Source organism: Neopelma chrysocephalum, unplaced genomic scaffold (assembly GCF_003984885.1).
Source record: "Neopelma chrysocephalum unplaced genomic scaffold, ASM398488v2 Primary Assembly neopelma1_95701, whole genome shotgun sequence".
Lineage (NCBI taxonomy): Eukaryota > Metazoa > Chordata > Aves > Passeriformes > Pipridae > Neopelma > Neopelma chrysocephalum.
The window spans coordinates 70,814-85,306 of record NW_020924364.1 but is presented as its reverse complement, the minus strand read 5'-3'; the positions used below and the strand labels follow the sequence as shown (position 1 = coordinate 85,306).

The 14,493-nt window shown below is 44.0% G+C and overlaps 1 long non-coding RNA gene across 1 annotated transcript; it reads right to left on the bottom strand.

Moving 5' to 3' along the window:
* Positions 1–684: 684 nt before the first annotated feature.
* On the bottom strand, positions 685–7,778 carry LOC113980941. Its single transcript, XR_003538272.1, has 2 exons — positions 7,566–7,778; positions 685–923 (listed from the first exon to the last, which is right to left on the bottom strand). It is a non-coding gene; the product is annotated as an uncharacterized LOC113980941 (long non-coding RNA).
* Between the last annotated feature and the right edge of the window lie 6,715 nt (positions 7,779–14,493).

Sequence of the window (14,493 nt, the reverse complement as noted above, 5' to 3'; positions counted from 1 at the left end):
ATGCACTGGATTGTAAATCAGAGAAGATACCATCATAGCATGCAGCTCAGATGAGAGCTCAGCCACAGCGCTTTCTTACAGATTCCTGCGTTCCTTCCTTATCAGCCTTTAACACAGAGACATGAATAGATGCACAGACATGCTGAATAATATCACTTACATTATGTCTTGCCAACAAAAAAAAGAAAATGTACAGCTCCCCTGCTATCTCTGCCCTGTTAAGCACTTCTGTTACAGAGGAAAGCACTCTTCCTCTTTGGGTCATTTTATTTTTCATTAAAACAATCTCTTAAGTGAAGAACTGAGACTTAGAAGTGACTAAGGTTTTCCAGCACTGTCTAGTGTTCATGTTAATGTAGGTGCTGCAGAGGTATAAAACGTTGAGCCACAGGCTCCAGTTCCCTATGCAACAAGATGGAGAAGGGTTTGCAGGGGGATTCTTTCTATGTGCTCCCATTCCCATCTCAGCTAAATCATGTGGGCTTCAGACAGCACATGAACACTGTGAAGACAGTAAAACAACTGAGGTATGTAGTGCTCTGTGAACAAAATAGCAATCAAGTCATTAGGAAAAGAGAAATGTTCAAGACATTTTCAATACTGCCTTGAAAGAGACATTTTTTTGCTAGATGTATAGTCTGGTAGATGCCAAATAACCTAAAGGATGGGCATGCCCAGAAATTCGTCATCTCTTCCTCAAGTATAGTGTTTGATTTAATGAGACATTATCTCTCCCTGAAGACCTTGGCTCGTCAAATTACTTCTTCTGTGATTGATGTTACAATGCCCTTCCTGGACAGTCAGCTCCAAATGCCTTTTCCAAGTTGCCTGGCAGATGCAGTGCCTCTCTCCCTGCAGGGTGTCACGCTTTTGTGGACCTCTATCATTGTCTTCCTCAGTTGCTTCTTTTTAGACTGAGGGCTCTGAAACAATAAACAATACAAATTTTTTTCTTAGTGGGAGCAAATCCACACCTTTGAACATCTTCGTATCTGTTCTCTGAACTGTTCTGAATTCTATTACATGCTGCTGAAGATATGAGTAGTGGAACCACACACAGCATTCAGTTTCTGGATAAACCCTGTATTTATACAGGGACATAATGATGTTCTTGATTTTAGTCTCTGTTCCTTTTCCAAGAATTTTTATTATTCCATTTGCTCTTTTGACTGCTACTGAGCACTAAGTTGATGTATTTATGGAACTATTTATCATAATCTCAAAATTTTGCTCAAGTAGTAATGGTCAGCTTGGAAACAATCATCTTTCATTTGGAATTAAGATATTTGTTTTTCTCCTTTGAGGCTGACTTTATAATTAACTGCCCTGAATTTCATCTGTGTGTTATTTTCTAGTTATCCAGTCTCATGAGGTCCTCTTGAAATTGTTGAAGATTGCTCTTTTCAGCTACCCTGAATAAATAAGCATCAGAAATGTCACCACATTGGTGTTTCTACATCATTCCAAACTTGTTGAACACCACAAATCCCAGTGCAGACTCTTGAAGAATGCTACCTGTCAACTCCCTTCATGGCATAAGCTGACTGTTTGCCTCCAGTGCTATGGCTGCTCAGTTTCCCTAGAAATCATAGAATCAACCGAGTTGGAAAAGACCTCTGAGATCACCAAGTCCAACCCTTGATCCAACACTGCCGTTACTAGACCATGGCACTAAGTGCCACATCCAGTCTCATCTTAAACACCTCCAGGGACTGAGAATCCACTACCTCCCTGGGCAGCCCATTCCAATGTCTGATTACTCTCTCCATAAAGAATTTCTTCCTAATATCCAACCTAAACCTTCCCTGAAGAGCTTAAGACCATGCCCTCTTGTTTTACTGCTGGTTGCCTGGGAGAAGAGACCAACCCCCACCTGGCTACAACCTCCTTTCAAGGAGTTGTAGAGAGTGATGAGGTCTCCCCTGAGCTTCCTCTTCTCCAGGCTAAACAACCCCAGCTCCCTCAGCCTCTCCTCACAGGACTTGTGCTCGAGTCCCTTCACCAGCCTCATTGCTCTTCTCTGGACCTCCTCCAGCACCTCAATATCCTTCCTGAACTGAGGGGCCCAGAACTGGACACAGTACTCAAGGTGTGGCGTCCCCAGCACTGAGTAAAGGGCAAGAATCACTTCCCTGCTCCTGGTGGCCACACTGTTCCTGATCCAGGCCAGGATGCCATTGGTCTTCTTGGCCACCTGGGCACACTGCTGGCTCATATTCAGCTTCCTGTCAATCCAAACTCCCAGGTCCCTTTCTGCCTGGCTGCTCTCCAGCCACTCTGTGCCCAGCCTGTAGCGCTGCATGGAGTTGTTGTGGCCAAAGTGCAGGACCCTGCACTTGGCCTTGTTGAACCTCATCCCACTGGAATCAGACCATCTCTCCAGCTTGTCCAGGTCCCTCTGAAGAACCCTCCTGCCCTCCAGTAGATCAACACTCCCCCCTAACTTGGTGATCTGCAAATTTGCTAATGGTACACTTGATCCCCTCATTCAGATCATCAGTGAAGATACTAAACAGAACTGGGCCCAACACTGATCCCTGGGGGACACCACCAGTGACCGGCTGCCAACTGGATGCAGCACCATTCACCACCACTCTCTGGGCCCGGCCCTCCAGTTCCTAACCCAGCACAGAGTGCCCCTGTCCAAGCCATGGGCTGCCAGCTTTTTTAGGAGCATGCTACGGGAGACGGTATCAAAGGCTTTGTTGAAGTCCAGACAGACCACATCCACAGCCTTCCCCTTATCCACCAGGTGGGTCACCTGCTCATAAAAAGAGATCAGGCTGGTCAGACAGGACCTGCCTCTCCTAAACCTGTGCTGACTGGGTCTGATCCCTTGTCCATCCTGTAGGTGCTGTGTGATTGCACTTAGGATGATCTGCTCCATAACCTTGCCAGGCACTGAGGTCAGGCTGACAGGCCTGTAGTTTCCCAAGTCCTCCTTGCAGCCCTTTTTGTGGATCAGCATGACATTCACCAACTTTCAATCATTTGGGACCTCCCCAGAGAGCCAGGACTGTTGGTAAATGATGGAGAGTGGCTTGGTGAGCTCTTCCACCATCACCCTAGGATGGATCCCATCTGGTCCCATGGACTTGTGAGGATCCAGGTGGCTCAGCAGGTCACTAACTGTTTCCTCCAGGATTACAGGGGGGCTATTTGGCTTCCTGTCTCTGTCTACCAGCTCTGGAGGCCAGTTGTCCTGAGGACAACCTGTCTTACTGTTGAAAACTGAGGCAAAGAAGGTGTTAAGTACCTCAGCCTTTTCCTCATCTTTGCTGACTATGTTCCCCACCACGTCCAACAAAGAATGGAGGTTTTCCTTGCCCCTGCTTTTGCTATTGATGTATTTGTAGAAGGACTTCTTGTTATCCCTAACAGAAGTGGCTAGATTGAGTTCAAATTGTGCATTTGTCTCTCTAATTTTCTTTCTACTTGACCTAATTATATTCCTAAACTCTTCCTGAGTAGCCAGCCCTTTTTTTCATAGTCTGTTAGCTCTCTTTTTTCCCCTTCAAAATCTCCCTGTTCAGCCAGGCTGACCGTCTTCCCTGCCGGCTCGCCTTTTGGCACACTGGGACAGCCTGCTCCTGTGCGTTCAAGACTTGCTTCTTGAAGCATGTCCATCCCTCCTGGACTCCTTTGTTTTCAAGGGCTGTTTCCCAAGGTACCCTCTGAACCAGTCTTCTGAGTAGGCTGAAATCTGCCCTCTGGAAGTCTAGAGTAGCAGTTTTATTGGTGGCCCTCTTTGCATCCCTGAGTATTGAAAACTCTATTATTTCATGGTCACTGTGCTCCAGACGGCCTCCCATCACCACATCTCCCACCAGCCCCTCTCTGTGAACAGCAGGTCTAGCGGGGCCCCACCCCTGGTAGGCTCATTTACCAGCTGGAGCAGGAAATTATCCTCTATACACTGTAGGATTCTCCTAGACTGCCTCTTCTCTGCTCTGTTGAGTTTCCAGCAGACATCTAGTGGGTTAAAGTCACCCAAAAGAACAAGGGCTGGCGATTTTGAGACATCTGGCAGCTGCTTGTAGAATAATTCATCACCCTCATTATCCTGATTGGGTAGTCTATAACAGACTCCCACCAGGATGTCAGCCTTGTTGGCCTTCCCCCTGATTCTGATCCACAGGCACTCAACTTTATCATTACTGACTTCAAGTTCTACAATCAAGAGACTCTCTAACATACAGAGCCAGCCCTCCACCTCTCCTACCTTGCCTGTCCCTTCTGAAGAGCTTGTAGCCATCCATGGCAGCACTCCAATCATGCGAGTCATCCCACCACGTTTCTGTGATGGCAACTACATCTTAGCTTTCCTGCTGCACGATGGCTTCCAGCTCCTCTTGTTTGTTACCCATACTGTGTGCATTGGTGTACATACACTTCAGCTGGGCTGCTGATTTAACTTCTAACTCTGGTTTTCCACCCTTAGGCTCATCTCTGAAGAGCCTGGTTTCAACCCCTTCCCCCTTCAAACCTAGCTTAAAGCTTTCCTTGGTGAATGACCTTGCTGATAGTGTTAGAAATGCAGAGAGACTATCTGACAATCATTCACAGACGTCCACACACTTGCTGATCTGTCCAGACAACTCAAAGAAGTTTGTAGACAGAATGTGCGTTTGCGAAACTGTGCTGATGCTTTTCAAGTCTCCTCGTCTCTTCTCATGTTTGTTCCTGCTTCACAAAAGAGGAAGGCATTTTTAAGGTTGTGAGGTTAAGGAAATGCTGAGTTGGAAAAGTCAGTTTTGGTAAATCAAGGTTTGAGACCTCCTGCTTATTGAAGCATATTCTGCTGCTTTTATCCTCCTGCTCTTCAGTTTAGTATTGGTTTAACTGGTGGAGTCCTGTGTCCTTTACCTTAAGGCTATTAATGACACTATGAAATAAGACAGATGCCCTAAGATATGTAAGGGGACTGTCCCTCCAGAGTGACAGTTTTCCTTACAGCACACAGCTTAATGTCAGCTCTCCTGAAGCTGCCTGCACAACTTAGCAGTTCTTGCAATAATCCCTCCTCCAACTGAGTATGTAATCTTCCACAAGACTTTAGCCAGTTTTTAGCAAAGTTTGTTTCCTTTGCTTGCTTTTTAAGAAACCTTTAGTTTTTTAACATCAGATTGGTGAGCTGCCACTAGTGGGGTTCCACACGGCTCCATCTTAGGCCCTGTGCTCTTCGACATCTTCATAAGTGACTTGGATGCAGGACTGGAAGGGATACTAAGCAAGTTTGCAGATGATACAAAAGTGGGAGGCAGGGAGGCCCTGCAGAGAGACCTTGGCAAATTAGAAGGATGGGCAATCACCAACCAGAAGTACAAGGGAAAGTGCCGAATTCTGCACCTGGGATGGGGCAACCCTGAATGTTTGTATAGACTGCTTTCCACATGCTGGAAAGCAGTGCCATGGAAAGGGACCTGGGGGTCCTGGTCGATGGCAAGTTGAATATGAGTCAGCAGTTCCCTGGCAGCCAGGAGGGCCAACCGTGTCCTCTGGGGGCATCAGGCAAAACATCGCCAGCAAATTGAGGGAGGGGATTGTCCCGCTCTGCTCTGCACTGGGGCAGCCTCACCTTGAATATCGTGTGCAGTTTTGTGCACCACAACAGAATGAAGACATTAAGCTATTAGAGAGTCCAAAGGAGGGCAATGAAGATGGTGAAGGGCCTTGAGGGGAAGCCATATTAGGAACGACTGAAGTCACTTGATCTGTTCAGCCTGGAGGAGACTGAGGGGAGAGCTCACTGCAGCCTAAAACTTCCTCATGAGGGGAAGTGGGGAGCAGGCACTGATTTCTTTTCTGTGGTGACCAATGACAGGGCCCAAGGGAATGGCCTGAACATGTGTCAGGGGACATTTAGGTTGGATATTAGAAAAAAGTTTATTACCCAGAGGGACTTTCCAGGGAAGTGGCCACAGCACCAGGCCTGACAGAGTTCAAGAGGCATTTGGACAATACTCTTGGGCACATGGTGTGACTCTTGGGGATGGTCCTGTGCAGGGCCAGGAGTTGGACTTGATGATCCTTGTGGGTCCCCTTCAGCTCAGCATATTCTGTGATTCTGTGAAAAGGAATATGTTGGCTTGGTTTTGGTTTTCATAACCTCATATTCTCCAGTTTCTGTTTCACTCTGTCTTTCCTTAGGCTACCTTTCCTAATTTGCTCTAAAACCTTAAATGTCATTGAAGTTTGCCCAACATAGGTTTTTTCTACTAATTCACTTTTCTTCCTATAATTTGAATATGGACATTAGTTTCCTATTATCCACTCATATTGTGCCTTCAATAACTAGAGAAGTTTATGGAAAATATTTGCTATCAAAGCCAAGATTTCGTAGAAGAGAACCTTAAAAGTTTTGAGATTGAGTTTGTCTGATTTCTTCAATCCAGAATTCACAAAATCTTTCAGTTCTGCTTCCATTTTATTTGAGGTACTTCTAATTTTCATACCCTTAGTCCCATCTTCTGTCTGCTGGCTGCATTAGCATTTTCTTTAACAATATTTTACTTCTGATTTCAATTAGTTTTAGGTCCCATCTATTCATCCTTGTGGTATTAAAGCTGTCCTGACTTATGTCGCTGAACATAGCCAGTTGTTTATTTTCTGCTAAAATTTCACACTCATCATAATTCTCAAAAGTTTACACATCACCACCGTACTTATTTACTCCTAAAACATTGCTTCCTCTTCAATCTTTTCTTTCTTGACGGCTTCTTTGACTAACTGGGAAATTATTCATACAAAACTCATTCTTTTGTACATGTGAGTGCATGTTTGGATGTAAACTGACTCCTGCCCAGTAAACTGCTTTACTCCGCATTAGCTTGGTCCAGTAATAGTTTCTCAGAGTTCAGTATTTGGTCATGCTTCATGCTAATTTATAGAAGTTCAGCCTTGAGTAATACCCTTACTTAGCCTTTGGAGTGTGTAAATATTTCCCTTCAGTGTAACTCTATGAGTTGCTCTGAAGGATGGCAAAATTACATGGAAAACATGTGGGTTTGCACTTCTCTCTGAAAGGAATTAGGCTTTACACAGTTATTACAGGATTGTCTCAGTTTGACGGGAGAGAAATGTTTGCTAAGGAGGGCAAGTTATGAAGAAGACCAAACTCCTCCCTCTAAGCAATTGTAAATCTGAAATTAAGAGGCACAAGTCAAGGAAATATGGAGAAAGAAAAAATAACAGCCTTTATTAAAGGATATATGTGTGTAGGCAGCACAACAGAAGAACAAAACCAAACAACAATCCTGCACCCAGATTCCCACCAAAAGCAGTTCAGTTCTTCTCACCTTTTGGCACAATTCTAACCACAATCAGCAGGGGATGCTGTTGGAGCTCTGGTGGAGTGGAGGCTGTAGTTGCTCCCTAGTGGTCGGCAGGGGACGCTGTTGACAAACTCCATGTGGCCAATGGCAGCTCTCAGCTGTGCCAGATGGTTCGAGACCCCAAGGAGGGCTCCCAGCCCTCGGCCTCAAAAGGGGCAGCTAGCAAGGAACCGAGGTGTCAGTCCATCCAGCCAACAGCAGGGAGACCCAGAAAGAAAGGGAAAAACTCACAAGATGCTGGCAGTTTCCGTGACAGCAGAGGTGGGTGCTGTCCTGGAGGGGCGCTCTCTCAGTGGAGAAACCAAATGGAGCTTCCCTGGTTCTTGGCAGCTCTGATGAAATCCAAGCTGAGCTAGCCCGACAGTGGGCAGGACAGGGAATGAGAGGAAAACAGAGGTGAGCTGGGGCCCAAAAGCAGCTGGAATGAGTGGACCTTTTTTTTCTCCACCCCCCACACTCACCCCCCAAGTTCTGCCCCATAACCCATCCTTCCCCCCTGAGGCAGAGAAAAAAGAATACCAAACCCCCACCCCTGGCCTCAGCTAGAGGGAAACAAAAGAGTCCTGCCTCTTGCCCAGAGGAGTCGCTTAGCATATCAACAAGGCAGTCATTAAGGTTTGAGCTGAGCAATCACCAAAACCTGAAAAATTTTTCCACCCTCAGCCAAGCAGTTGGTGTGAAAAAATTACCAGAAGCTAGTGAAAAAAAAAAAAGAAGAAAACCTATGACAAGGATGTGACCTAAAATTTATTCTAAATATTTTTTCTTTGTTTGGGTACGATCACACTTGCAGGAAAATCTGTGTGCTCTTGATTTAAAGAATCACAGAATCACAGAATTGTTAGGGTCGAAAGGGACCCCTGGAGATCATCTAGTCCAACCCCACTGCCAAGGCAGCGTCACCTAGAGCAGGTGACATAAGAACACGTCCAGGTGGGTTTTGAATGTCTCCAGAGAGGGAGACTCCACAACCTCCCTGGGCAACCTGTTCCAGTGTTCTGCCACCCTCAATGTAGAGAAGTTCTTCCTCATGTTGAGGTGAAACTTCCTGTGTCTTAGTTTATGGGTTTTGTTCTGCATCGTGTCTCTGGGCACCACTGAAAAGAGTCTGGCACCATCCTCTTGGCACCCACCTTTGAGATATTTAAATGCATTAATGAGATCCCCTCTCAGTCTTCTCTTCTCTAAACAGGCTCAGCTCCTGCAGTCTCTCCTCATATGAGAGATGCTCCAGACCCTCATCATCTTTGCAGCCCTCCACTGGCCCCTCTCCAGTAGCTCCTTGTCTTTCTTGTACTGAGGACCCCAGAAATGGACACAGCACTCCAGATGTGGCCTCATTAGGGCTGAGTAGAGAGGCAGGATCACCTCCCTCAATCTGTTGGCCACAGTCTTCCTGATGCCCCCTAGGATACCATTGGCCCTCCTGGGCTCAAGGGCAAGTTGTCCAAGACTCCCAGATCCTTCTCGGCAGAGCTGCCTCCAACCTCTGCTAGTACTTGGGATTATTCCTCTCCGATGCAGGACCCTACACATACCCTTGTTGAACTTCATTAGGTTTCTCTCCACCCAACTTTTCAGCCTATCAAAGTCCCACTGAATGACAGCACAGCATTCAGATGCATCAGCCGCTCCCTCCAGCTTTGTATGATCAGCAAACTTGCTGAGGGTACATTCTATCCCCTGGTCCAGGTCATTGGATCTCATTAATGCATATAAATATCTCAAAGTTGAACAAGGCTGGACCCAGTACTGATCCCTGGGAAATATCAATGACTGCAGGCCCCAACTGGATTCCACTTGGCTGATCATGATTTTCTGAGCTCTGCAATTCAGCTAGTTCTTGATCCACCTCACTGTCCATTCACTGCCTGAGCTTACCTATGAGGATATTATGGGAGACAGTGTCAAAAGCATTGCTGAAGTTGAGGTAGACAACATTCCACTGCTCTCCCCTCATCGACCCATATGGCCATCTCATCTGAGAAGGCTATCAGATTGGCCATAGAGAGAGTTACCTGCTGCTGCAGTAGCAGAAGACATCTCGTCATTGAAGCCGCCTGGGGTTTCTGCTGTGTGTAACAAATGGAGAGAACACAAGGTTGCTATGGGCGTGGTGCTTCTGCTGCTTGGATAGAACGCAGCCGGGCCTAGGGACTCAGGCTGTGAGTGTGGGGGCTCATCTGAAGCTTTAATTTTGAGCAGCACTTTCTTTTCTGCAGTGACATGGGCCAGGAAAGGTCACAACCTTTCCTTGCAGTGGTACACAAGCGAAGTACTGTTGTTGGTGCCTGCTGCAGCAAGCCTTCAACACAGCCCTGGGCAGGTGTCATAACATTGTGTGGTGGTCTCTGAGATACAGGCTGCCAGAGACTCAGATAAGATTGCTACATTTCCTCTTATTCAGGGCGAAAGGTATGTTCTTGTTGCTTTTATCCATAACTATAAGATCCAGTTAGCTATGTGCAGTGCTTTGTTTCAGAAAGAAAGTAAATTGGGCTTTACACTTGTAGCACAGGAGGGGGAGAACAGGGAAAATGTGTCGTGTAACTCCCTGGAATGCATAACCTCCACCTGTGTCAAGTGGTACCTGGATCCTTCACCTGCAAGGCTAAAGCTCTGATTGACGTTGGCAGCATCCAGGCTTCACCCGCAAGGGCCACATTTGCAAAGATTCTCAGGGATTGTGTACCCTTCCCATCTAGGTTCTTCAACCTTTTTAAGATTTTGTTGTCATTGTTATTTGCTTTTTTTTATTTTGTTCTAAATCATGGCTGTGTATAGAATTGCTAGAAATCCAGGAGTTGTAGCATAATAACTGTTTTCTCTGTGTGTGTATATGCATCTGTGTATGCATTTGTGTATAAATAAACTTCTAGTCCTGACATTCTAGGAAGTGTTGTTACAGCATACTGGTCCAGATGGGATCATTATGAGCACTGTATAAAATATATATCCTTCCAGATGTCCTTCCAGATATAGCACATATGTTGCATTTATAATGCATTATAATGCATCATTAAGACAGTCTAAGAATTTGGGTTAATTGCTCTCCACTGCTAACTTGAAAGGACGGACTTTTATTTTTCTGATGAGAATTTACAAATCAACCTCATGATGTGAAACTAGATATTGTTTTGACATCTTTTGCCTCAAACTAATGAAAGGTACTAAGATAAAATACTTGACAAGCAATACCCTAGATGATACAGTGTTTAGACTCAGGCATAAAAAAGCAAGTAGAGAGCAGAACACAGTGAAAAATGTCTGACAGCTAGTATTAATTAGATAGGTTCAGGTTCACCAAGTTGAGGTGACCAGAGAAAAACTCTTCAAACTACTGCTTCAGTGGGAATATTCAGTTCTGCTCAAGGGTGATCTGACTGAATGACACACTAATGATTTTTGAACAAGAAAGTCTAATCCTTTCTGCTGCTCTTGCTTCATAGTGCTCTCTGTGCTCTCATAGCATCAAGCCTAGGAGCAGGACTCATTCTCCTCTGTCCATGCTTTACAGATTACAACCAGACTCCCAAAGGTAAAATTCACAGGCATCCCTGCTAAAGAAATGGCAACCTTGTCCCATGATATTTCTCAGGTAATTAATGCTTTGCTAGTAGTTCCCAGCCCCTTCTTGGGCCACTAACTCTCTTACCTCATCATCCATTCTCCAGAGAATGCAATTGATCTCAGTTATTAGTTATTAATATTAGTAAATATTAGTGGATTGACTTATTTTCCATTTTATTTATACATAATAGTGTACTGACACAAAAACTATGTAAAAAGGAGATATTAAGAGATACCTGGGTTGCAAAGTTAAGGAACATAATGGATGCCAAAATGACAGTGTTTTGACCAGTCTTATTTAGCATAAGCATTGCAAAATCATCATCTCTAATTACGAGATGACATATCCTACTTCTGGCCCAGGTCCTCTGCCTTACCTAATACTGAGCACCCAGCTCTGAATCCTCACTGAAGCTGCAGAGCAGATGGGAGCTCCTTTTTCCCATGATTAGCCTTATTTACATTGCTTTTGGAGATGTCTACCAAGAAAGTCATGGAAGTACCCTGACAAGCAGGGCAAAGTCCCTGTCCTAGTCAGGTCTCCTGTCACTCATCTTACCTCTCCAGATGGCTAGTCCAAACCCTGTTCTCTCAGCGCATGTGAGGATCAGCAAGGTGGTCCATTGTTGACTAGCACCTCTGCCAGATGCCTGAGAGCCTGATTTCTCAGCCAGGCCAGGCAATGCCCTGCCCCAGACTTGTTGAAGGCTGCAGAGAGGATCAACTGCTTCTGAGTCAGCAGCTGGAGCTCTGGGCAGCTGCAGCACATGTAGCAAACCTCTGGTGTGTAAGTTGCCCCAGTCTGGACAGATTTTTATGGGAACTGCAAAGATATTTTAAATAACCAAGGTTGATCCTCCCTTCCTTATCTCTGTCTCATATTTGGCTCCCATCTTAGGCATCTTCCAAGAAGGATTCAAGTGATTCAAGTAATTTCAAGCAATTTCTATTTTTCCCCCGACTCTCTTCTCAAACAAATGTAGCTGGTTTTGCTGAAAAACCCCACAAAGATTGTAATGGACATCCAGTATGGAGAACTTAAACTGGAACAGTCTGTCTGGGAAAGCTGAAATACAAAGCATAAGCATGCATTGTATTCTAGAGGAGGGTTAGTTAGGTAATTAAGTACATGGCATGTTAGTAGTATTTATGATGTCTTCTGAGGAGAGGAACAGCACCTGAGATTGGGATATTGGGACTGCTGTATAAAGAGTGGTGATGCATTCTTTCTATTCACATAAGAATTTTTCTAACACCTCATTAGTTTGTTAAAACCAGGTAGCAAATCTTGAATAAAATAATGGCAATGGTCCCAGAATAATTAACCACAAATTACAAAGTCTGTTTAGTTTAAAAACACACACACTAAACAGGGTACCATTTATTGTGATGTTTGCTGTCATCTCTGAATGTGCACGTTGACTTATTAATGATTTTGAGGTATAGTGAATTGTTATATCTTCCTGCTATAATTAGTATTTCTTTTCAGCAGCTGTTGAAAGTTGTTGGTTTTGTGATACATGATTTGTTTTTGTTGTTTTTTGAATAAACTATTTTAGGTACAAGAAACATTAACAGTGAACCATCTGTTTTGGGATACATTAAGAGCTCATTTAAAGATGGCATTTGAATAATCACATTCTCATTTTGAAGTTTTAAAAGGAGAACTTAGTTTTTAAACAACTGATGACTCATGTTAATGTTTTGTGTTTTCCCCCCTTACAGAATCAATAGTGTTTCTCTGTGAAAGAGAAGAATTCTGTCACTTGGATGTTTTTCAAACTTTCAACCTTCCCTAAATCATTTGTATTCCTCCAATCCCTGGAACAAGAAGTAATACACTTAGAAGGATTGTGATGGGCAGGTGCCTAAGTTTTTTGAAGTATCCTTATAATCCTATTACTTTTAAAAATCTTGATAAAGCAGTTATAAAAGTGCAATGCATACTTTCATAGGCCTTCTCCTTTATTAGGGAGAAGGATAACCCTGAGGATTTCCTTCTCATCTGTGCTCTTTCTCCAACAGATGAAGCCAGTGAGTGTCTCCCCATTGCTGCAGGTGTGGCACAGGATCCAAAGCCTCTGAAAGCCATTCTGTGCAGATATTAAAGCTGGGAGATACTTATATGGCGTGTGTGTCCTGTGCACAGCATGCCTGGGTGTACTGGCAACGTGTAAACCAATACCTCATAGGCTTTAGGGAAGGATGTGTGCTCTGCGATTCTGGAGGAAGCAAGTGGCACGGGTATTGCAGAGATGAAGGCACAGCAAACAGAAATCAACTGAAGGTTAGGCTTTTAGCCATGCCGATGATCTTATGTTCCCTTTGTTGCCAGTACACAAAGCCAGTTCTGTAAGTTAATTTGTTCCCTTTAAGATACGTAAACTGAACAGGTCTTTGGAGGTTCACATCCCTTTTCACTAACTGTGGAGTAAACCTAGGAAAGCCTGTTAAGATCGGACAACTACTTTGTAGGTGACTATAGGCAGAATGAATGTCACCCAAGGCAGAGTAGCTCCACACCTCTCACCCATGCAGCCTGATTACCTTGTCTTAGTTCGACTTGCTCTTTCTGTGTACCTTTAAAAAACAAACACATGCCAATTTGAGCAGGCAGAGTACCTGCTATCTTGTACTTTCTATAGAGGAGATGAGTACCTTTTACATACAACGTTTTATGTACTGCTCTTCTATACTGCAACCTTTTGTGTGTCTCATACATGGGAATTTAGAACTGAAATGCAATTTTTTTCTATTTACGTTAATATCTATAGATATGGTAAGGTAGACAGTGCTCCACAGCTACAATTGTCCATCTCTTCAGTATTTATGGTACAGCAAAGAGCAAAAAGACATTTCCATCTGATTGATGATAATGAGGACTGTACCAAACTTTCTTCTTTATGTTTTTACTCAATAAGATATGTAGTTTTCAAATAAACTGTTTTCATGAACAATTTTGAACCACAGAGCTTTCATCTGTTTCCTATTTCAAGAAATAAGAATGCTGGCTGACGTATGTCTACTGGCTACCAAGAAATACTATTCGTAATCTATCCTGAATATTTGAGGAACAAAGTGGGCTACATGTCTCTCATAATTCTCAGGGTAACACCACATCTTTTGAAAGCAGACTATGTGTAAGTCCTATAATATTTAATCACTTGTGGGAAGTAAAAGGTCAAGGTGGTTTGTGATAGATTTTGAGATAATTTAATCTGCAAAAAAATGGAAGTAATCTTCTTTGAACAAAAACTCTTATTTCATAGGTACAAATATTTTTCAAGAGTTGCTCCCTCTCAGGTTTTATCTATATGGTAGTTTTAATTAAAGTCTCCATGTATGGACTATGTGTGAAGTAAATATGCAGTTTTCTTAGTATGAAGTAACAGGGAAGTCCTTGCTGTGCCCAACCTTCTATGTGCCTGCTATACTGGATGCATGAGTGTAATATCACTGGCTTTATCCTCTAATGTTCATCCCCCAAATCCTCTCCAGTGAGCCAACTGGCTTTCTCAAAGCGGCTAAGAAAAAAATCTGAGACCTTGACAATCTCAATAAAAATTCTGCCTGGTGGTGTGTCCTCCAA